This window comes from Eschrichtius robustus, chromosome 12 (genome assembly GCF_028021215.1).
Source record: "Eschrichtius robustus isolate mEscRob2 chromosome 12, mEscRob2.pri, whole genome shotgun sequence".
NCBI classification, from domain to species: Eukaryota; Metazoa; Chordata; class Mammalia; order Artiodactyla; family Eschrichtiidae; genus Eschrichtius; species Eschrichtius robustus.
This window is the reverse complement of record NC_090835.1, coordinates 54055826-54080935: the sequence shown is the minus strand read 5'-3', so window position 1 is coordinate 54080935 and position 25110 is coordinate 54055826.

Here is a 25110-nt window from a genome sequence, read left to right as displayed (position 1 = left end):
TGACCAATACAATAAATGAAATGAAAACTACACTAGAAGGAATCAATAGCAGAATAACTGAGGCAGAAGAACGGATAAGTGACCTGGAAGACAGAATGGTGGAATTCACTGCTGCGGAACAGACTAAAGAAAAAAGAATGAAAAGAAATGAAGACAGCCTAAGAGACCTCTGGGACAACATTAAACGCAACAACATTCGCATTATAGGGGTCCCAGAAGGAGAAGAGAGAGAGAAAGGACCAGAGAAAATATTTGAAGAGATTACAGTCGAAAACTTCCCTAACATGGGAAAGGAAATAGCCACCCAAGTCCAGGAAGCGCAGAGAGTCCCATACAGAATAAACCCAAGGAGAAACACGCCGAGACACATAGTAATCAAAGTGGCAAAAATTAAAGACAAAGAAAAATTATTGAAAGCAGCAAGGGAAAAACGACAAATAACATACAAGGGAACTCCCATAAGGTTAACAGCTGATTTCTCAGCAGAAACTCTGCAAGCCAGAAGGGAGTGGCATGATATACTTAAAGTGATGAAAGGGAAGAACCTACAACCAAGATTACTCTACCCAGCAAGGATCTCATTTAGATTTGATGGAGAAATCAAAAGCTTTACAGACAAGCAAAAGCTACGATAATTCAGCACCACCAAACCAGCTCTACAACAAATGCTAAAGGAACTTCTCTAAGTGGGAAACACAAGAGAAGAAAAGGACCTACAAAAACAAACCCAAAACAATTAAGAAAATGGTCATAGGAATATACATATCGATAATTACCTTAAACGTGAATGGATTAAATGCCCCAACCAAAAGACATAGACTGGCTGAATGGATACAAAAACAAGACCCATATATATGCTGTCTACAAGAGACCCACTTTAGACCTAGGGACACATACAGACTGAAAGTGAGGGGATGGAAAAAGATATTCCATGCAAATGGAAATCAAAAGAAAGCTGGAGTAGCTATACTCATATCAGATAAAATAGACTTTAAAATAAAGAATGTTACAAGAGACAAGGAAGGACACTACATAATGATCCAGGGATCAATCCAAGAAGAAGATATAACAATTATAAATATATATGCACCCAACATAGGAACACCTCAATACATAAGGCAACTGCTAACAGCTATAAAAGAGGAAATCGACAGTAACACAATAATAGTGGGGGACTTTAACACTTCACTTACACCAATGGACAGATCATCCAAAATGAAAATAAATAAGGAAACAGAAGCTTTAAATGACACAATAGACCAGATAGATTTAATTGATATATATAGGACATTCCATCCAAAAACAGCAGATTACACGTTCTTCTCAAGTGCGCACGGAACATTCTCCAGGATAGATCACATCTTGGGTCACAAATCAAGCCTCAGTAAATTTAAGAAAATTGAAATCATATCAAGCATCTTTTCTGACCACAACGCTATGAGATTAGAAATGAATTACAGGGAAAAAAACGTAAAAAAGACAAACACATGGAGGCTAAACAATACGTTACTAAATAACCAAGAAATCACTGAAGAAATCAAAGAGGAAATAAAAAAATACCTAGAGACAAATGACAATGAAAACACGACGACCCAAAACCTATGGGATGCAGCAAAAGCGGTTCTAAGAGGGAAGTTTATAGCTATACAAGCCTACCTAAAGAAACAAGAAAAATCTCAAGTAAACAATCTAACCTTACACCTAAAGAAACTAGAGAAAGAAGAACAAACAAAACCCAAAGTTAGCAGAAGGAAAGAAATCATAAAGATCAGAGCAGAAATAAATGAAATAGAAACAAAGAAAACAATAGCAAAGATCAATAAAACTAAAAGTTGGTTCTTTGAGAAGATAAACAAAATTGATAAGCCATTAGCCAGACTCATCAAGAAAAAGAGGGAGAGGACTCAAATCAATAAAATCAGAAATGAAAAAGCAGAAGTTACAACAGACACCGCAGAAATACAAAGCATCCTAAGAGACTACTACAAGCAACTTTATGCCAATAAAATGGACAACCTGGAAGAAATGGACAAATTCTTAGAAAGGTATAACCTTCCAAGACTGAATCAGGAAGAAATAGAAAATATGAACAGACCAATCACAAGTAATGAAATTGAAACTGTGATTAAAAATCTTCCAACAAACAAAAGTCCAGGACCAGATGGCTTCACAGGTGAATTCTATCAAACATTTAGAGAAGAGCTAACACCCATCCTTCTCAAACTCTTCCAAAAAATTGCAGAGGAAGGAACACTCCCAAACTCATTCTAGGAGGCCACCATCACCCTGATACCAAAACCAGACAAAGACACTACCAAAAAAGAAAATTACAGACCAATATCACTGATGAATATAGATGCAAAAATCCTCAACAAAATACTAGCAAACAGAATCCAACAACACATTAAAAGGATCATACACCACGATCAAGTGGGATTTATCCCAGGGATGCAAGGATTCTTCAATATACGCAAATCAATCAATGTGATACACCATATTAACAAATTGAAGAATAAAAACGATATGATCATCTCAATAGATGCAGAAAAAGCTTTTAACAAAATTCAACACCCATTTCTGATAAAAACTCTCCAGAAAGTGGGCATACAGGGAACCTACCTCAACATAATAAAGGCCATATATGACAAACCCACAGCAAACATCATTCTCAATGGTGAAAAACTGAAAGCATTTCCTCTAAGATCAGGAACGAGACAAGGATGTCCACTCTCACCACTATTATTCAACATAGTTCTGGAAGTCCTAGCCACGGCAATCAGAGAAGAAAAAGAAATAAAAGGAATACAAATTGGAAAAGAAAAAGTAAAACTGTCACTGTTTGCGGATGACATGATACTATACATAGAGAATCCTAAAACTGCCACCAGAAAACTGCTAGAGCTAATTAATGAATATGGTAAAGTTGCAGGATACAAAATTAATGCACAGAAATCTCTTGCATTCCTATACACTAATGATGAAAAATCTGAAAGAGAAATTATGGAAACACTCCCATTTACCATTGCAACTAAAAGAATAAAATACCTAGGAATAAACCTACCTAGGGAGACAAAAGACCTGTATGCAGAAAACTATAAGACACTGATGAAAGAAATTAAAGATGATACCAACAGATGGAGAGATATACCATGTTCTTGGTTTGGAAGAATCAACATTGTGAAAATGAGTATACTACCTAAAGCAATCTACAGATTCAATGCAATCCCTATCAAATTACCAATGGCATTTTTTACGGAGCTAGAACAAATCATCTTAAAATTTGTATGGAGACACAAAAGACCCCGAATAGCCAAAGCAGTCTTGAGGGGAAAAAATGGAGCTGGAGGAATCAGACTCCCTGACTTCAGACTATACTACAAAGCTACAGTAATCAAGACAATATGGTACTGGCACAAAAACAGAAACATAGATCAATGGAACAGGATAGAAAGCCCAGAGATTAACCCACGCACCTATGGTCAACTAATCTATGACAAAGGAGGCAAAGATATACAATGGAGAAAAGACAGTCTCTTCAATAAGTGGTGCTGGGAAAACTGGACAGCTACATGTAAAAGAATGAAATTAGAATACTCCCTAACACCATACACAAAAATAAACTCAAAATGGATTAGAGACCTAAATATAAGACTGGACACTATAAAACTCTTAGAGGAAAACATAGGAAGAACACTCTTTGACATAAATCACAGCAAGATCTTTTTTGATCCACCTCCTAGAGTAATGGAAATAAAAACAAAAATAAACAAGTGGGACCTAATGAAACTTCAAAGCTTTTGCACAGCAAAGGAAACCATAAACAAGACGAAAAGACAACCCTCAGAATGGGAGAAAATATTTGCAAATGAATCAACGGACAAAGGATTAATCTCCAAAATATATAAACAGCTCATTCAGCTCAATATCAAAGAAACAAACACCCCAATCCAAAAATGGGCAGAAGACCTAAATAGACATTTCTCCAAAGAAGACATACAGACGGCCACGAAGCACATGAAAAGATGCTCAACATCACTAATTATTAGAGAAATGCAAATCAAAACTACAATGAGGTATCACCTCACTCCTGTTAGAATGGGCATCATCAGAAAATCTACAAACAACAAATGCTGGAGAGGGTGTGGAGAAAAGGGAACCCTCTTGCACTGTTGGTGGGAATGTAAATTGATACAGCCACTATGGAACACAGCATGGAGGTTCCTTAAAAAACTAAAAATAGAATTACCATATGACCCAGCAATCCCACTACTGGGCATATACCCAGAGAAAACCGTAATTCAAAAAGACACATGCACCCGAATGTTCATTGCAGCACTATTTACAATAGCCAGGTCATGGAAGCAACCTAAATGCCCATCAGCAGACGAATGGATAAAGAAGTTGTGGTACATATATACAATGGAATATTACTCAGGCATAAAAAGGAACGAAATTGAGTCATTTGTTGAGACGTGGATGGATCTAGAGACTGTCATACAGAGTGAAGTAAGTCAGAAAGAGAAAAACAAATATCGTATATTAATGCATGTATGTGGAACCTAGAAAAATGGTACAGATGAGCCAGTTTGCAGGGCAGAAGTTGAGACACAGATGTAGAGAATGGACATATGGGCACCAAGGGGGGAAAACTGCGGTGAGGTGGGGATGGTGGTGTGCTGAATTGGGCGATTGGGATTGACATGTATACAGTGATGTGTATAAAATTGATGCCTAATAAGAACCTGCAGTATAAAAAAACAAACAGAACAACTAATACTAAACTTTCATTGGGTTATTTGTATGGAAATATGTTAATATAAATGTTTCAGACATTACATGAAATTTCTAAAAATCTTATATTTGTATTTGTATGGAAATATGTATGGAAATATGTTAATATAAATGTTTCAGACATTAAAAAAAAAAAATCAGTTAGGCATTTGTGCGTCAGTGTATAACTAGGTTCTCTCTGTTCTGTTCCATTGATCAAACTGTCCATCCCTTCATGAACACCATACTGTCTGATGACTACTACAGCTATACAGTAAGCTTTAACATCAGGTAGCATGATTACTCCCACTTTATTCTTTTTTTTCCAAAATACTTTAGTTATTCTAAGTCCTGTGCATTTCCATGTAAATTTCTGAATAAGCTTTTCTGTGTCTGTTAAAAACCATGCTGGGATTTTGATAGGATTTGCATTCAACCTATAAATCAATTCAGGGAAATTTGACATCTTGCTATGTTGAATCTTGCAATGCATGAACACCACCTTGATTTTAATACTCCCCTGCAGGTTTCTTTGCCTCAGCACCTGGGTTAAAACATCCCTGGAGCCCACATCTACTGAAACGACACCTGAGTTTACCACAGCCTTTGGACCCAGAGCTGCCCTCACTGGCCCTGGTCTCTGGCACAATCCCCTGTGATTACAGCTTTGGCTACTACCTGTAACACTATGGCAAAAGCCAGAACTTGTATTTGAATCCTACAACTATCAGGTGTCAGCTGAGTAAACAAAGCCTTGATTTCCTTATCTGTGGGATAACAATGCCTTCCTTGGAGCCTCTCCACAGCTAGGTCTTAAAGAGGGGCCATTATTATTACTCTAACACATGATCCTACCACTTACCTAAGTTGATTTTAGCACCTAAAATGCCGGGCTGCAATCATCCTTATTAGTAAAATTTCACCTATTAATCCATCGTGCCCATTTGTTGTGACCATTCTGGACCCCGGTATCATCCATATTTTTATCCCAGTCATTGAAAAATAATAACAAAGAAGGCAAAGAGACATGGACAGAGTTTGACACACACTAGAGAAATCTGTTCTCATGTAGGTCCTTTGGCTGCAGTGAACAGAAACACATTCTGCGAAATTAGGCAAAATATATGGATTAAAAGGAAATCAAAGAATAAGGCAGTGCCAAAATCATAAACATGACCATCTTGCCTAGGAGGCTGGTTCTGGAATGAACAAGTTCTAACCATCATCTGTTTGTCTATGTCACTCTATTCAAGATTTGAAGAACTAAGTGAAAGGTCCTCTTGGCTGAGCTCAGGCACTGTGACTGGCTCCCAGCTGGACCAGGCAGTAGGAGGAAGGATCTGGCTAACAAGACCCTTCAGTATCTGTTACAGAAAGATTCCACCTGCATTTCCTGTCGACCCAAACTGCTCACAGTGGAGGACAGGCTATCGCCCAGATGGAATCACAGTGCTCTCAGGAGGGGACATGAGTACTTATATACCACAAAGTGCCGAAAGTTTACTCTTTTTTTCATTTGATCATGATTCACTAATTAGCAGTCTCCGGCAATGGCCATTCATCCAGAAAGATCTACCCAATTGTTCAGGAATATAGATCCACCTGCTCCACTAAGGATGTGTTAACAAACCGACAGCCTTGCTGAAATGCAGGTGTGTGAAGCCTATGACATTTCATGAATCTATTGGAATCCACTGGATTCACAGCCCTCACATTGGCACTGAAGCTGTCACACTGGTTGTATAGTGAACTCAAGTCCCTTCCTTAACCTCAGTGCTCAAGTTTTTTCGTTGACAAAAGAGGGATAATTGTTCTAACCTCACACTTCAGTGGGGTTTTTTTAATTACAAAGTACTATATATCTTATTTGTTACCTGTGTGCTACTTATAACCCCAACTGCCTTTTTATAAGCAGAGACTACCAAGTGGAGATTCCTTAATTTTGTTTAGTTTTTTTAGAGGATTGAGGCACAAACCAGCGAGGAGAAATCTGGAGGGAAAGTTGAGTTACTCCGCAAAAGAGAAAACAAGAGAAATGGAAGACCTCCCACCATCTGGAGAAATCTGGGAGGGAGCGGTGAGGAGCAGGGCTGGGAGAGAGGGAGGAAGGGCCGGGAGGTGGCAAAGACGCATGTTATATAATGAGACTCCTCCCACAGCCCCCCCCCACCCCAGGGGAAACCTTCCCCAACAAGGCAGTTTCATGTCTGAATGGACGCGTTACAGGACAAGGGCAGTTTCAGGAAGTGGAACCCAAGTAGCAAAGAAAACCCATCCCACTTGGATCTCCACCCTAAGAAGTAGCAGAAATCTAGGATTTAAAGCTCCATGCACCATGGAATTTGGGCGCTAAAGGCAAATACACAGAGACCTCCAAGGGCAAGTAAGCCTCCTGCCAACTTTTGGATTACACATATTTGCGTTCACATCTAGGAACAATAGAAAATGAAAATCCCTAGTCCTTGGGTGATTTTTCTCAAGCAGAAAAAGGAAAAAAAAAAAGGCTCTTTGTGCCCTTATTCCATCTTTGATCTTTTATCCATTCTCTAAGGGCATAAATGACTGTTTATACATGTTCCCATATAAAAATCACTCTCGAGGACTTTTTGTCTGTAGTTGTTGTTTCCTGCTGTGGACTCTAACACAGAAGCCTTTCCTTTTGAACCAAAAGTATTGAAAATCAGCACCCTACAATGGCCACGTGCTAGATTCCTTTGTTCGTGGGCTCTTTGGCCATATGTTTTGTAGGGTACACAATCAGTCACAAACGTGAGTAGTGTGTGTCTGCCATGTGGAAGGCCTCCCACCCATTTCCCCAGGAGGTGCCTAACCATAGCCTCTGCAGAATGTGGGTCTGTCCTCCATCACATGGTCCTGCCATTCCAGCCACGGCCAGGGCTGCAGATCTAACACCAGAGCAGCCAAATTCCAGCCTCTGGAGTGGCCACAGGTGAAAAGACAAGCTAGACCTGTTGGACTCTCTTTCTTGGGAGTTTGAAACAGGACATGGGTAAGAAAATGCTGAAAGTATATGTCAAGGAAGGGCACGAGATAGCTTTAGAGGCCCCGAGGAGTCATGAACAAACCAGAATTAGGAGAAAGCAAGCGAACAGCAGAAGGAGAAGGAAGCAGACATAAGAAAATTGGTTGTTTCATATTAACGCCACCTGTTCCCCAGGTCTGAGCAAACAAAAGCCACACCTTCGCTCACCGCCTCCAATTTCTCTTCTTCCTCCTCCCGTCTCCTCCCTTCTGCGCCTAAACCCACCAAGGTGGAATGGTTAGAGCTGCCATCAGGGCTGATGGAAATGCATGGTTCCAATTCCCTGGTTTTTCCCAATCCAGAACGAGATCACAAAGACATGCTGACCATCTTGCCACATGCAGGCATAATGACACCAAGGCCCTTCCTTGCGGTCTCAAAGTACCCAGACAGAAATAATATCTGAGAACTTACATTTCCCACCATGGTGCTCTTCCCTCCCATGGGATCTAACTGTAGCCCCGGAAAAAGAGAGGTTGGCTCTTGCAAACCCCCCAGGATGCCAACTCTAACCCATCATTAGCTAGAGAAAAAAGAAGGTCAGTACGACGTGGGCAGAGAGGCAGTGCTTTCTTTGCTGTTCATTTCAGGCTGTCAATTCCGTTTGTGGGTTTGTGAAGAAGAGAAAGAGAAAGTATATGGAAGTAATATCACTACCGGCCACAATATATAGGTGTGCAGGGGAAAATAGAGCTAAACATATTTTCAGGATGTAGCAAGTAGATATGGCTCAACCAGAGAATTTATAGCTGCAACTGGCATCCTTAAGACCATAAAACTGGGCATAGAAGCTACTTTTAGGTTTTGAGGATCAAACAACTAGATTCAAAACATAGATAATAGAATAACAACTGCTGCTTAACAGGGAGCAGGAGATAAAAATAATTTGCTACACTTCACTGGATCCCACCCCATACCTCTATCACAGCAATCCTGCACAGTTAATTTATTAGAGTATGTGCAGTTATCAGAGATGAGGGAAAATTCTATCAGTGATGGAGGAAACCTGAGGGAGATGGGAGATCCTTATCCAGCAGTTAAACAAGAGTAAGGTTTCAGAAACCAAAGAAGGTACAGCAGGAGGAAAAGAATTCCTAGTGAAAGCAGGTCTCCTTACCTGAGGTCAGTAAACAGAATATACATAAAGAAATCCATACCTAATATTAAAAATTATTTTAAAATAGGCTAGTGCTTCAATTAAGAGACTAAATGAATTTCCTGGAATTGACCTGTTTTCTAGCTTTGAAATCAGCCATGAATGACCCAGACCAAAAGGCATACACAAACACAGTCCTTCTTCCAACCTATCTCTTAAACAAAAGATCTCGAAGATGGCAGGCACCTGCTGGACTCTGGTGGGGGACCTTGACGCCCAAGGAGAGGGGAGGAACCCCCAAGCAACTGGGTAGGACGTGGTAGGGAGTGAGGGGGGGAAGAAGTGGAGGCCGGACAGGACCGGCGCCCCTGAGGGGTGGCTGGGAGAAGGGAGGGATTTCCACGCATGGAGGGACCCTTGGGGGCTTGGAGGATCAGGAAGGAGCACACTTAGCGTTTCCCCTGCCGAGTCGGCCCTGGGAAGCTGGCTGAATGCCCCAGTTGGGCCCTCCACCCTCCGGGGCCCCCTCTGACCGTGTGGGTCCTAGGAGCATAGGAGGGAGGCAAGGGGAGAAGAGGAGAGGTGGACGGGGAGGGGTCCTCTGGGATCAGAGGATCATGGGAAGCGCCACGGGCATTTCCCCCACCCACTTGGTCCCCAGGAAGCCTGCTGGGCTTCCTGGTCTGGTCCCCTACCTTCCAGGGCCTCCTCTGGCCACGAGGGTCCTAGGGGCATAGGAGAGGTGGGCGGAGAAGAAAAGGGGCCAACAGGTAGGGATCCTCCAGGATCGGATGATCGGGGGGAACACGCCTAGCATTTCCCCCCACCCATTTGGGCCCAGGGAGCCTGCTGGGGTCCCAGACCTGGTCCTCCACCCTCCAAGGCCAGAGGCATTCCTGGGCCCCTCCTGCAGTGTTGAGCATAAGCCCCACCCCCACCCCTGCACGGCCTTTTCCAGCCCTGTGGGTCCTAAGCATAGGCCCTGCCCACTGCCTAAACCCCACCCCTGCCTAAGCCCCGCCCCTCACAACCAAGGTCTTTTCTTTTTTTTTTTCTCCTCTTTTTTTGCTATTGTAGTTCTGTTTTACCTTCCAGTTGTTGTTTCATCTAAATTTTTATTTTTTTAATTTTTTCTAACATATCTGTTAGTTTTCTAATCTTATTTTATTTTTTACTCTTTGTTATTATTCTGCTCCTTTTTTTCTTTTTTTTTTTTTTTGCCACCCCACATGACTTGCAGGATCTCGGTTCATGAGCTGGGGGTCGGGCCTGAGCTCCTGCAGTGAGAGCTCTGAGTCTGAACCACTGGACTAACAGAGAACCTCAGACCCCAGGGAATATTCATCGGAGTGAGGTCTCAAGGAGGTCCTCCTCTCAGCACCAAGACCCAGCTCTACTCAACAGCCTACAAACTCCAGGGCTAGAAGCCTCAGGCCAAACTACCAGTAAAACAGGAACACAATCCCACCCATCAAAAAAAAACAAAAAAACAAACAAAAAAATAATGTCACAGATGAAGAAGCAAGGTAAAAACCTACAAGACCAAATAAATGAAGAGGAAATAGGCAACGTACCTGAAAAAGAATTCAGAGTAATGATAGCAAAGATGATCCACAATCTCAGAAATAGAATGCAGGCATGGACTGAGAAAATAAAAGAAATATTTAACAAAGATCTAGAAGAACTAAAGAACAAACAAACACAGATGAACAACACAATAACTGAAATGAAAAATATACTAGAAGAAATCAATAACAGAATAACTAAGGCAGAAGAACGAATAAGTGAGCTGGAAAACAGAATGGTGGAAATAACTGCTGAGGAGCAGAATAAAGAAGAAAGAATGAAAAGAATTGAGGACAATCTCAGAGGTCTCTGGGACGACACCAAACGCACCAACATTCAAATTATAGGGGTCCCAGAAGAAGAAGAGAGGAAAAGAAAAAAAAAAGGATCTGAGAAAATATTCAAAGAGATTATAGCAGAAAACTTCCCTAACATGGGAAAGCAAATAGTCACCGAAGTCCAGGAAGCACAGAGAGTCCCATCCAGGATAAACCCTAGGAGAAACACACCAAGACACATATTAATCAAACTAACAAAAATTAAATTCCAAGAAAAAATATGAAAAGCAGCAAGGGAAAAGCAAAAAGTAACACACGACGGAATCCCCATAAGGTTATCCACTGATTTTTCAGCAGAAACTCTGCAGGCCAGAAGGCAGTGGCAGGATATACTTAAAGTGATGAAAGAGAAAAACCTACAACCAAGATTACTCTACCCAACAAGGATGTCATTCACATCCAACAGAGAAATCAAAAGCTTTACAGACAAGCAAAAGCTAAGAGAATTCAGCACCACCAAACCAGCTTTACAACAAATGCTAAAGGAACTTCTATAGGCAGGAAACAAAAGAGAAGAAAAAGACCCACAAAAACAAACCCAAAACAATTAAGAAAATGGTAATAGGAACATACATATCAATAATAACCTTGACTGTAAATGGATTAAATGCTCCAAGCAAAAGACACAGACTGGCTGAATGGATACAAAAACAAGACCCATCTATATGCTGTCTACAAGAGACCCACTTCAGACCTAGGGACACATACAGACTTAAAAGTGCAGGGATGGAAAAACATATTCCATGCAAATGGAAATCAAAAGAAAGCTGGAGTAGCAATACTCATATCAGATAAAATAGATTTTAAAATAGAGACTGTTACAAGGGATAAGGAAGAACACTACATAATGATCAAGGGATCAATCCAAGAAGAAGATATAACAATTAAAAATATTTATGCACGCAACATAGGAGCACCTCAATACATATGGCAAATGTTAACAGCCATAAAAGGGGAAATTGACAGTAACACAATAATAGTAGGGGACTTTAACACCTCACTTACACCAATGGACAGATGATCCAAACAGAAAATAAATAAGGAAACACAAGCTTTAAATGACACAATAGACCAGGTAGACTTAATTGATATTTATAGGACATCCCACCCGAAAGTGGCAGAATACACTTTCTTCTCAAGTGCGCACAGAACATTCTCCAGGATAGATCACATCTTGGGTCACAAATCAAGCCTCAGAAAATCTAAGAAAACTGAAATCATATCAAGCATCTTTTCTGACCACAATGCTATGAGATTAGAAATCAACTACAGGAAAATAAACCTGTAAAAAACACAAATACATGGAGGTTAAACAGTGTGTTACTAAATAAGCAAGAGATCACTGAAGAAATCAAAGAAGAAATAAAAAAAATACATAGAAACAAATGACAACGAAAACACGATGACCCAAAACCTATGGGATACAGCAAAAGAAGTTCTAAGACGGAAGTTTATAGCAATTCAATCTCACCTTAAGAAACAAGAAAAATCTCAAATAAACAATCTAACCTTACACCTAAAGCAACTAGAGAAGGAAGAAGAAAGAAAACCCAAAGTCAGTAGAAGGAAAGAAATCATAAACATCAGAGCAGAAATAAATGAAATAGAAACTAAGAAAACAATAGCAAAGATCAATGAAACTAAAAGTTGGTTCTTTGAGAAGATAAACAAAATTGGTAAACCTTTAGCCAGACTCATCAAGAAAAAAAGGGAGAGGACGCAAATCAATAAAATTAGAAATGAACAAGGAGAAATCACAACTGACACCATAGAAATATAAAAGATTATAAGAAACTACTACAAACAACTATATGCCAATAAAATGGACAATCTGGAAGAAGTGGACAAATTCTTGGAAAGGTACAATTTTCCAAGACTGAACCAAGAAGAATTAGAAAATATAAACAGACCCATCACAAGTAATGAAATTGAAACCGTAATTAAAAATCTTCCAAAAAACAAAACTCCAGGACTAGACGGCTTCACAGGCAAATTCTATCAAACATTTAGAGAAGAGCTAACAACCATCCTTCTCAAACTCTTCCAAAAAACTACAGAGGGAGAAACACTCCCAAATATGTTCTACAAGGCCACCATCACCCTGATACCAAAACCAGACAAAGATATCACAAAAGAAGAAAATCACAGACCAATATCACTGATGAACATAGATGCAAAAATCCTCAACAAAATACTAGCAAACAGAATCCAACGACACATTAAAAGGATCATACACCATGATCAAGTGGGATTTATCCCAGGAATGCAAGGATTCTTCAATATATGCAAATCGATCAATGTGATACACCATATTAACAAATTAAGGAATAAAAACCATATGATCATCTCAATAGATGTAGAAAAAGCTTTTGACAAAATTCAACACCCATTTATGATAAAAACTCTCCAGAAAATGGGCACAGAGGAAACCTACCTCAACATAATAAAGGCCATATATGACAAACCCACAGCAAACATCATTCTCAATGGTGAAAAACTGAAAGCATTTCCACTAAGATCAGAAAAAAGACAAGGATGTCCACTCTCGCCACTCTCATTCAACAAAGTTTTGGAAGTTTTAGCCACAGCAATCGGAGAAGAAAAAGAAATACACGGAATAAAAATTGGAAAAGAAGACATAAAACTGCCACTGTTTTCAGATGACATGATACTATAAATAGAAAATCCTAAAGATGCCACCAGAAAACTACTAGAACTAATCAATGAATTTGGTAAGGTTGCAGGATACAAAATTAGTGCCCAGAAATCTCTTGCATTGCGTTGTTCTTGCTTAACAACGAAAAATCAGAAAGAGAAATTAAGGAAACAATCCCATTTACCAGCACAACGAAAAGAATAAAACACCACGGAATAAACCTACCTAAGGAGGCAAAAGACTTGTACTCAGAAAACTATAAAACACTGATGAAAGAAATCAAAGATGACATAAACAGATGGAGAAATATACCATGTTCTTGGATTGGAAGAATCAATATTGTGAAAATGATTATACTACTCAAAGCAATCTACAGATTCATTGCAATCTCTATCAAACTACCAATGGCATTCTTCACAGAACTAGAACAAAAAATTTTACAATTTGTATGGAAACACAAAAGACCCCAAATAGCCAAAGCAATCTTGAGAAAGAAAAACGGAGCTGGAGGAATCAGACTCCCCGATTTCAAACTATACTACACAGCTACAGTCATCAAGACAGTATGGTACTGGCACAAAAACAGAAATATAGATCAATGGAACAGGATAGAAAGCCCAGAGATAAACCCACGCACATATGGTCACCGTATCTTTGATAAAGGAGGCAGGAATATACAATGGAGAAAAGACAGCCTCTTCAATAAGTGGTGCTGGGAAAACTGGACAGCTACATGTAAAAGAATGAAATTAGAATGCTCCTTAACACCATACACAAAAATAAACTCAAAATGGATTAAAGACCTAAATGTAAGGCCAGACACTATCAAACTCTTAGAGGAAAACATAGGTAGAACACTCTATGACATAAATCACAGCAAGATCCTTTTCATCCCACCTCCTAGAGAAATGGAAATAAAAACAAAAATAAACAAATGGGACCTAGTGAAACTTAGAAGCTTTTGCACAGCAAAGGAAACCATAAACAAGACGAAAAGACAACCCTCAGAATGGGAGAAAATACTTGCTAATGAAGCAACGGACAAAGGATTGATCTCCAAAATATACAAACAGCTCACGGAACTCAATAGCTAAAAAACAAACAACCCAATTAAAAAATGGGCAGAAGGGACCTCCCTGGTGGCGCAGTGGTTAAGAATCCACCTGCCAATGCAGGGGACACGGGTTCGAGCCCTGGTCCGGGAAGATCCCACATGTCGTGGAGCAACTAAGCCCGTGCGCCACAACTACTGAGCCTGCGCTCTAGAGCCCATGAGCCACAACTACTGAAGCTTACATGCCACAACTACTGAAGCCCATGCGCCTAGAGCCTGTGCTCCGCAACAAGAGAAGCCACCGCAATGAGAAGGCCATGCACCACAACGAAGAGTAGCACCCGTTTGCCGCAACTAGAGAAAGCCCGTGCACAGCAACGAAGACCCAATGCAGCCAAAAATAAATAAGTAAACAGGAATAAATTTATTAAAAAAAATAATTAAAAAATAAGATAAAATAAAATAAAAAATGGGCAGAAGACCTAAATAGACATTTCTCCAAAGAAGATATACAGATGACCAAGAGGCACATGAAAAGATGCTCAACATCACTAATTATTAGAGAAATGCAAATCAAAGCTACAATGAGGTATCACCTCACACCGGTCAGAATGGCCATCATCAAAAAATCTACAAACAATAAATGCTGGAGAGGATGTGGGAATATAAACTGATACAGCCACTATGGAGAACAGTATGGAGGTTCCTTAAAAAACTAAAAACAGAACTACCATACAACCCAGCAATCCCACTACTGGGCATATACCCTGAGAAAACCATAATTCAAAAGGACACATGCACCCCAATGTTCACTGCAGCACTATCTACAATAGCCAGGACATGGAAACAACCTAAATGTCCAATGACAGATGAATGGATAAAGAAGATGTGGTACACATATACAATAGGAATATTACTCAGCCATAAAAAGGAATTAAATTGGGTCATTTGTAGAGATGTGGATGGACCTCGAGTCTGTTATACAAAGTGAAGTAAGCCAGAAAGAGAAAAATAATATCGTATATTAACGCATATATGTGGAATCCAGAGAAATGGTACAAATGAACCTATTTTTGCAGGGCAGGAATAGAGGCGTAGATGTAGAAAACGGATCTGTGGACACATGGGGGGAAGGGGAGGGTAGGACGAATTGGGAGATTAGGTTTGACATAAATACACTACCATGTGTAAAATAGATAGCTATTGGGAACCTGCTATATAGCACAGGGAGCTCAGCTCGGTGCTCTGTGACGACCTTGATGGGTGGGATGGCGGGGGGCAGTGCGTGGGAGGTCCAAGAGGGAGGTGATATATGTATACATATAGCTAATTCATTTCATTTTACAGCAGAAACTAACACAACATTGTAAAGCAATTATACTCCAATAAAAAAATTAAGAAAATAGGAAACTTGAATAGAAAAATAAACAAATAAATAAAAATTTAAAAAAGATCTCCCTCCAGCAACACTTAAAAGGCTTTTGAGAACCATAAAGTAGCAAGAATGAAACGTTAAACTGGCAGAATGCAAGCTGGCTATAGATGACATACCTGACTCTCTCCTTGTCAACCCAAAGGAAGTGTTGGGTGTAGGAGACACGTCTGTTGAGATGCCTGTGGACTTGCACGGGCAGCACTTTAATGAAGAAATAAAAAGGACTGGACATACAGGTACACTCTTGAACCACCGCCCCTTCCTTAAGTCTCCTCCTTGTGCCTTAACTCACAAAGCAACATGATAGCTAGGGACAAACAGGTTGGGAGTGTAGAAGGTAGACAGATGATAAAAATGCTTCGTCTTAAGAGTCAATGGAAGCTTTTGATCCAAAGTAATGAGTAAATATTGCTTGAAGCCCCAGCCATAAAAAAAATTAATAATTTAAAATACTCCCTCACTTTCTCCCAAAGTCTTCCCCAATCCTGTAAGTTGTAATGCACTAAAGGAATACTTTCATCAATGTGTCCAAATATGTTATTCAGGGTGAGATTTTATACGATTGAGCCCCAAGGAACTTTCTAGAAGAAAAAGGCAGCCCCCAAATTGGATGCATAAACGGCTTTAAGGTTTTAAGATTTGGCAGAGCGTACTGTGCCTTCACCACACACAAGCCAGAAATGGAAGAGAAAAGAATTCAGTTTTCCAGGCACTGCAAAGGGACTTGTTTAGTAGTTCAGCAGGTTCACAGAATGCGGCAAGCAGACCAGGCAGTGTCCTCAACACAAAGCAACCCGGACCCCTGAGCATCTAGCTGGCAAGGTGCCCAGCAGAGAAAATAGGATGCTTTTGAATTTGCTGTCCTCTCAGTGTTGGGGGTGTTGCACAAAGACAAAGTGGGGAGAGGGAATGGGAAAGCAGGCATAGAGGGACAGGTGGATTCTAGAAGTGGGAAATTATTTTTCAAGCACAGAAAAACAACTTTAAAATATTACTAAGGAATTAATGCATAAAAAGTGTCCTCAGCAGGAAGGAGTGTGAAGCGGGGATACATGTGTCATAAAAAATACACCCTGTGGCCAAGACGCACTGACCATTAAGACCACAAATAATTGAACAGAAAAATCTAATCAAGCAGAAGGATGGTAATCTCCAAGGGATAAGCCACTTCACTGGGTATTCACACTCTAGTCCCAGGCCCAGATATATAAGAGCAGAAATGTAAACATACACACTACACACACACACACACACGCACACGCGCGCGCGCGCACGCATCCAGAGGCAGAGCATCCCATGGCCTGAGCATAGGAGGCAGTGGGAAAATTCATTCATGAGGACTTTTTAATTGCTTTGCGTATGTTTTTCATCTTTCCCATTTCTTCTGATGGTGATTATGACTATATTTTGAAATCATGACCCACCACTGCAGCACTGTAATTACATAAATATGGCATCATAAATGAAGGTTAGTGCCAGAAATAGCAAAGCAGAGAGGGGTGCTATTTGTCTCTATGGATGCAAGTGTGTGTGTGTGTGTGTGTGTGTGTGTGTGTGTGTGTGTGTGTGTGTGTATTTTATTTAAAAAAAAACTCCCATATACGTGATATTTGGAAATCCTTTGCTACTCCAAACAAGGGCATCTTAGGAAAAAGAACAGGAGCCTCAGTCTCATTTTCAGCTGAAAAAGATGAAGGCAAGAAAAGGCAGGGTCTTCTAGTCATGATCAATGTAAATAATAAGATAAGAGCTAGGTGTAGATTAAGCTAGCTAGCTTTAAACTGAGCTCAGGTCCCTGCACTGGCCTGTGTTGAGTGGGCACTAGGGGCTCTGCTTGTGGGCAGGAATCAGTCTGGGGCAGTACCTCTTGTCAGTGGAGCCCGTCAGCACCTCTGGAACCTTGGGGAATGTCTCTTAAGCACCATTTAGAACAGAACTACCTTCCTCCCTGCTCTCACTCATCCTTGCCTTCAGGGCACCAACCAGATCTTCAAGTAATTGGGATGGGAGTTGGGAGATATATAGCCCAGCTTCTTCCACTCTCAGGAAAAAGGAAAATTCTAAAGTGTGTTCCACAAGTGTCACACAGAGTAAGTGGCAGTCCTAAAATATGTCAACAAATTATTTGAACTTCAGACCTTTAAAAGGTGAAGCCTAATTCTCCTCCCCTCAAATGTGAGCCATATTAAGTGACACTTCTAATGACGAGACTATGAGGAGAATGATGTTCTGTGACTTCCAAGCCGAGGTCATAAAAATGCTGCTTCTGGGGAAAGCCAGCACCATGTCCTGAGAACACACAAGCGGCTCGTGGGGAGGTCCACACAGTGAGGAACTGAGGTCTCCTGCCAACTACCAGCACCAGCTTGCCAGCCATGTGGTGGAGCCACCTTGAAAATGGACCCTGCAACCCCACTCAAGCCTTCAGATGATGCTGCTCTGACGGACATCTTGACTATAATCTTACAAGATGTCCTGAGCCATAGCTGCCCAGATAAGCCAGTCCTGAATCCCTAATCTACAGGAAATGTAAGTATAATAAATATTTATTGTTATTTTAAGCCATTAAATTTTGGAGTAATTTGTTACACAGCAGTAGATAACTGACACAGAGTCCTAGTGGCATTGACCCCCAATGCCCACAGCTGTAACCTGCTCACCAAGCCCCTCACTGTGCGTCTTTAGATCACCTCCACACTAAATGACCTGCACTCAAAATACTTGTCTCCTGGTTTGCCTTTGGCGTCTCAGACATCCCATATAAGGTAAATATTATTATTATCCTCATTTTAGGGATGAGAAAACACACATAGGTTAGAGTTACACAGCAGCTAGTGGCAGAATGAGATTCTCTGAATCCTAATTCACTGCCCTCTTCTTTGTCACAGCTGTATCCCTTCAACCCCAATTCTCTGCGATTTTAAGCAATCTCTCCTCCCTCCCCAAGAATAATAAGTTAATTTGCTCATTCACTGTGGACAAAGGCACCCATCGTAATTACAAAATGTAAAAACCAACCTAAGCAAATTCAATAACAAAAGCAGGAACTCTGCGTCACTTAAGTCTCAGTATATTTATTTTCCCTAATGCTACCTGTACACAGCAGGGAGAAATAATTAGCAAATTAATGGATTGTTCTTTGTTGAGACTGATGGAAAGGTTGGATGTGACTCTCCCTTGTCTTACATCTGGGCTACAGGGACTGGCCTATAACTGCTGACCAACGTCACCCGTGATTTACTGAAGTTATAAACAAGTGACATGCTGCGTGGGCAAGAAACAATGAAGATGAAGCCCATACGTGCTGTGCTTTCTGTTCCGATCAAATAAAATGTACAGCCAACTTCATCTGTCAGACATTTAATCATAATCATTATTGTACTATGTGGTAATTAGGCATAAATGGGACATAAATGACTCTTGATAGCACCATTTTATATATCAAACAACAATTTTTGTGCTTTTCTTCTCCCTTTGATAGTTTTCCAATATCCCATCTCTACTTGGTGTCACTGTGTTTGTTCTACTGAGTCAAAATGTTAGAAGAGAACCCATGTGGGCTTTGGAACAAACTAGTCACGCAGGCTGTGTAACCTTGATCAAGTCACCTTATGTCTCTGGACTCCTGTATAAGATGGAAATGAGGCCCCTCCAGTAGGATCAATATGAGAATCAAATGAGAAGCTGAATGCAATTGTTAGCACAGTGTTAGTATGCAGTAGGCACTGAAAAAGGTCTCCCTCCTGTCTCTTGTATCAACATTACTTCCACATACATTAATGTCAGAGGTTCTTGATCTTCTCCCCGTGAGTTATCATTTCCTGCCCTGGATCCCACTCCCTAATGCAACTGCCTTCAGTCTCCAAGTCACACGGTTTCACACTAAAATTACCAAAAATACTTCCTACCGAATGAAGGAATACTACTAAAGTGATCAGGACAACTGGCTTTGAGTCCATGCATAGAAATAAACAGGTTTAAAATTTAGCTAGGAGCAAGAGTGTCAACACCTTAGCATAAATAAGTTTTAGTTAGGGCAAATTATGATGGTAATTTCTCTATTTGGTTTGGATATGGCTGGTGAGAAACTGGAAGGGAACAGTCATCTGAAAGAGCTAAAGGAAAAACAACGCTGCGGCTTCCAATAACCTTCACCCAGTCAGAGGCTGGTGATATTTCAGAATTAAATTTAGCCAATACATACAGATCGAAAGTGTGCACAAAAATATTCCACATCCTCCTGGCTGTGTGCTCTTCTGGCCTTTAGCAGGCAGGATAAAGGCAAAGAGTTTGCCTCTCTGATGTAGCACTGCCCACTGATAAACACAACAGCTCATAACCACAACAGTAACAGCTTCTTAAGGGCCTAACATTTATTTGCAGACCAAGGTTAGCAAATAGCTTTTATGTCTTACCTCATCTGACCTTCTTGCAGCCTGGGAGGGTACTATGACTCCACTTCACAGATAAGCCAACTGAGATCCAGAGAGGTTAAATGTCATGCCCAAGAAGCCCATGAATAACAGGCAACAAAATCGGATCTGGAATCTTAACCTCACATTCTTATCTCTTATTAGCCTCCCTCTATTAATAAATAATTAGCTTGCTTGTTTGAGGGATAAATGGAAGCTAATTTCTAAATTCTCCAGTTAGCTTTTCTTGCCCGACATTGGTTTTAAGACGCACAAAGTCACACATCCACATCACACATGGGGTGGTGTAGAAACAGCTTAAAAACAATTGTTTAATGACCTTCGAGAAAATTCCTTGTCGTGAATACAGAGTCTGTTTCCCAGGGTCCAGGGCAATTGCAAATAGCTGTGTTAGGACCACTGTAGATAAAGGACCACCCAGTGATAAAAGGCTCATTGTTTTGTGCAATTGTGGCAGCAAATATTCCCATCAGCTTAGCAGTGCTGGTAGCTTCTGCAGAAGAAAGCATTCAGAGCTGGCCAGCAAAGGGCAGACCCAGACTGGATTAGCTACGAAGTAAACTTACAGTCAGGTTTTTTCCAACTTCCCCACCACAACATGGAGAATTTTGGCCACAAATGTCAGATTTCTCTGTAAAGCTCTCGACCTCGCTGGAAAAGAACCACTTTGCAATATCGGAAATGTAAGTATCACTTTCAAAATAAGGCAGTGAGGCTGGGACTACAGCAAAACCAAACTGAGCCAGGCTCTGCACCAGGAGCCGGGTCCCTGGACAGGGGCCCAGATGGAACAGGTTCTCCCCTGGGCTGGTCATCAGTGTCCCCCTGAGGCACTTAAAATCCCAACAGGTCTCTACTGAGACCTAACTATTCTCAATTAATTCCAGAACTCTGGGAGTAGGACCAGGCCTCAGTCCTGCTAAAGCTCTGAAGGCCATTCGGCTGTGCAGCCCCCGCTGAGAAACAGTATTAGAGTAGAATCTAGAATATTCCAAACCTGCTAGATTTTAGAATCCCCAGAGGTTCTTATTAAAAATAGAGATTCACAGTTCCTGATCTAAATCTCCCGAATCAGAATTTTCAGGACAAGGAATTGGGAATATGTATTTTAATACATTAAAATACATAATTTTATGTTAATTGTCCTCAAAAAAATCGACAGAGTGAAAAGCCAATCTACTGGATAAGAGAATATGTGCAAATCGTCTCTCTGACAAGAGGTTCACGGCCAGAATATATAAAGAACCCCTACAAGCCCCAAACAAAAAGACAACTCGGTTTTTTTAATGGACGAAGGGGAGGCCGCCCAGCCGGAAGGGAGGCCGGGCTGAGGCGGGGGGCCTTTTTCTCCCCAGAATCTCGATGCCGTGCTCCCCCAGCCCAGGCGGACCTCGTTCTCTGTACCTGTTGGTGAGAGGCTGGCTGCTGCTCCTCGGCCCCCTCGTCCTCCTCCATTCTCACGGCAGGACCAGGGCCGGCGCGCGGCGCCCACAAAGGCCCGGTCGGATTTTCCCGCCTCGGCTCCTGACGACGGGCCGCGCGAAGGGCCAAACCACGAAGTTTCCTGCTGCTGCGCGCCCCCCCTGGCGGCAGCTCTGGGAAGGGCGCCTCCCCGCCAGTCCGCTTCCGCCCCGCGCAAACCAAGCTACCCCGGCACCGAGACCGTAGACCCGGCTCAGCGCCTGCGCAGTGACGTCTGTAGTGGGGGACAACGGTTTGCAGCTCTTTATTGTAAATTCCATGCGGCTGTAACCTCAGTATGCCTTGCAAAATCCAGTGTGGTTTTTATAATTCTGTCACAGTAGTGTCACAAAGTCAGACCACGGCTAAATGCTTGATTTCTATCCCTTTCAGCGAGTAAGTTGCTCGTCCCGTTGCCATTGCCAAAGGGGTATAGTTCTGACCCGAATGCTGACTGATTTTCCTTTATGTTAAGAATTAAGTAAACTGGAACAGTGAAAACCCCCTTCTCCCCCAAAATAGGCAAAGGACTTGAATAGACATTTTTCCAAAGAAGACAAGCCAACAAGCATATGAAAAGATGCTCGATCAACATCACTCATTAGAGATGTAAAATCAAAACCACAATGCAATATCACCTCATACCCATTAGGATGCCACAATCAAAAAAAAAAAAAAAGGAAAATAACAAGTGTTGGCAAGGATGAAGAGAAATTGGAACCCATGTGCACTGTTGGCAGAAATGTAAAATGGTGCAGCGTCTACGGAAAACAATATGGAGTTTTCTCAAAAAATTAAAAATGGAACTATTGTATGATCCAGCAATCCTACTTCTGGTACATATCTAAAAGAATTCAAAACGGGATCTTGAAGATATTTTTACAGCCGTGTTCATTGTAGCTTTATTTGCAACAGACAAGAGGTAGAAGCAACTCAAATGTCCATTGATGGATGACTAAATAAACACAATGGAATATTATTCAGCCTTAAAAAAGGAAGGAAATCCTATCACATGCTACAACTCTGTGGGAAGCCCCTCCTCGTGGACCCAACTATCCCGGGTTCTAGGAACACGGCTTGTTCCCCTTGTCCCTTCAGGGCTGGGGAAGGTGTCTCTGGGTGTCTTGGCATCCCTGTGCACCTACTAGAGTATTTTTCCCAAACTACTTTTCCTTGCAGGACCCTGCCTGGTACTTTTGGCTTCTAGTTTGAAGGGTGAGGTTGGAGGCAAAAAGGAAAGAAATCCATGAAGAAGAATGCAAACTAGCCAAACCTGCAAGAGTTTCTGAAGCTCCCAAGCACGGTCAGCATCAGAACTTGCTACCACAACAGGTGCAACCACTGAACATGCTTGAATGACGGAATCCCGTACCCAGGAGGAGCCAAAAATCATACCTCCTCTCTCAAGATTATTTCTGTGCTTGAAACGTAGAGACAAAAGCAAAACCATCCACACAGCTCCACTGGGCTTCCAGTGTCTGCAGTCCTCGGCAAGACCTTGGAGAGAAGCTCCCAGTAGGGCCATATGTCGGCAAGGCTCACTCTGATCCATGACCAGAGGACAGCCCCTGGAGGTACTAGCAGGGCAGAGGAAGGGAATAAGTCAGCGATGAGTGAGGGGAAGGCAGCTCCGCTCTTGGCAACCACAGTGGGAAAGTTCAACGCTTTTAATCATGGAGTAACTCACCAGAAACTGTTATTTCAACTACTGAGCTTTCAGGCTGGGCTGGAAATTGATCGTATTCTCAAGGATGAGTTCTTGGCAATGTCACAGGAGAAACGTGACTTTTAAAAAAGGTCTTCCCAGGACCCTGGGGTTGTTGCAAGGGTCTCTGAGCAACTCGCAGGGGGAAGGACAGTCGCCAGCTCCTCCATTCCTACTCCCAACCCATCACTCAGACACAGAGGCCTCCTTTCTCTCCAGCCCCATCAAAGATTGCCAAGATCCTGAGAAGGACAAGAAATTTCAAGGGGTTTCTGGCAGGAGAAAAGGTAATTTCAGAACATGCAGGGAAGGAGATGGTGTGACCCAAAAAGAAAATCTGAGAAAGGTAATCAAAGAATGGGGAGGAAATCCAAATTGGTGGACAGAAATCGGATGAGCTGTGGAAACGGACAGGGGGCACTAGTGTTCAAATTGTCCCCATAGGTCATGTTTGCTCTGTCTCTGGAAGCCCTAGCCGGCATTTGAAGCAAAGAGGCTGAAAAGGAAGACTGGGGGTGGCTATGTGCTTTGGAATGAAAAACAGCATCAGCAGTATTATTAGCTGGATGTGCAGAAGCCATCAATCATTCTGCTTCGGGGAATAATTGATTGCCAAGGGGGACCAGACCGGCTGCTTCTCTCTCCCTGAGGTCTGGCCCCAAGTTCAGCACAATTAGCTAAGTGCTTCTAGAAGAGTGGAGAAGCCTGGGAAGGCAGGTGGCTACCTCTTAAGTATGAAAGTGCTGAAGGAAAGAGAAGCTTCAGGAACTCTGCTTTGTACCCAACCCCAACGCAGGACCAACACCGTCCACTAACACTGCTTGTGACCGGAAGCCCTGACTGAGTAGGCGTGGGCTCTGCTTTTGGCTTTGGCAGGCTGGTGAAACATACAACCCCTTCTCCAAAGACTGTTCTTAAGGGCAGAAAATAAATATGTAGGATTACAAGAGAAGCCAATGATGTTGAAACACAGTTACCAAAATATTAAAAAAAAAAAAATTGTGGTGGAGTAGTAATAGTTGTGCATCTTTTTAAAAAAATTCCGGATGACCTTTATTTTATTTTATTTTTAGCTGCATGACGTGTAGGATCTTAGTTCCCCAACCAGGGATAGAACCCGGGCCCCTGCAGTGGACGAGCAGAATCCTAACCATTGGACAGCCAGGGAAGTCCCAGTGCCTCTTTATTAAACATTAAATAAGATCCAGTGGTGGGTGTGAGAACTTAAAGTTATGGAAGTCATGAATATTCTAAGATATCTACAACAATAGCTAGATGATATGAAAATATCTGTACTAGCTAGTGGAACTGTTAATTCTTCTGTGGGTTTCCAACCTACATTTATCACTGAATGAAGTGCAAAGTTTCATTTCGATGTTAGTGAAAATAAATAAGTAATATTTTTTCCACCCAAGTTTATAGATCACTGCATTCTCTCCTTGTGCCTTGGGTTAAGAACTTCTTCTGTAAATGGGAATTTAAAATGACAATGACCCTCTACAGTCACTGTGAGTGCTATAAGAAAGCATGCATTCATCTTCTAATTTAACTGT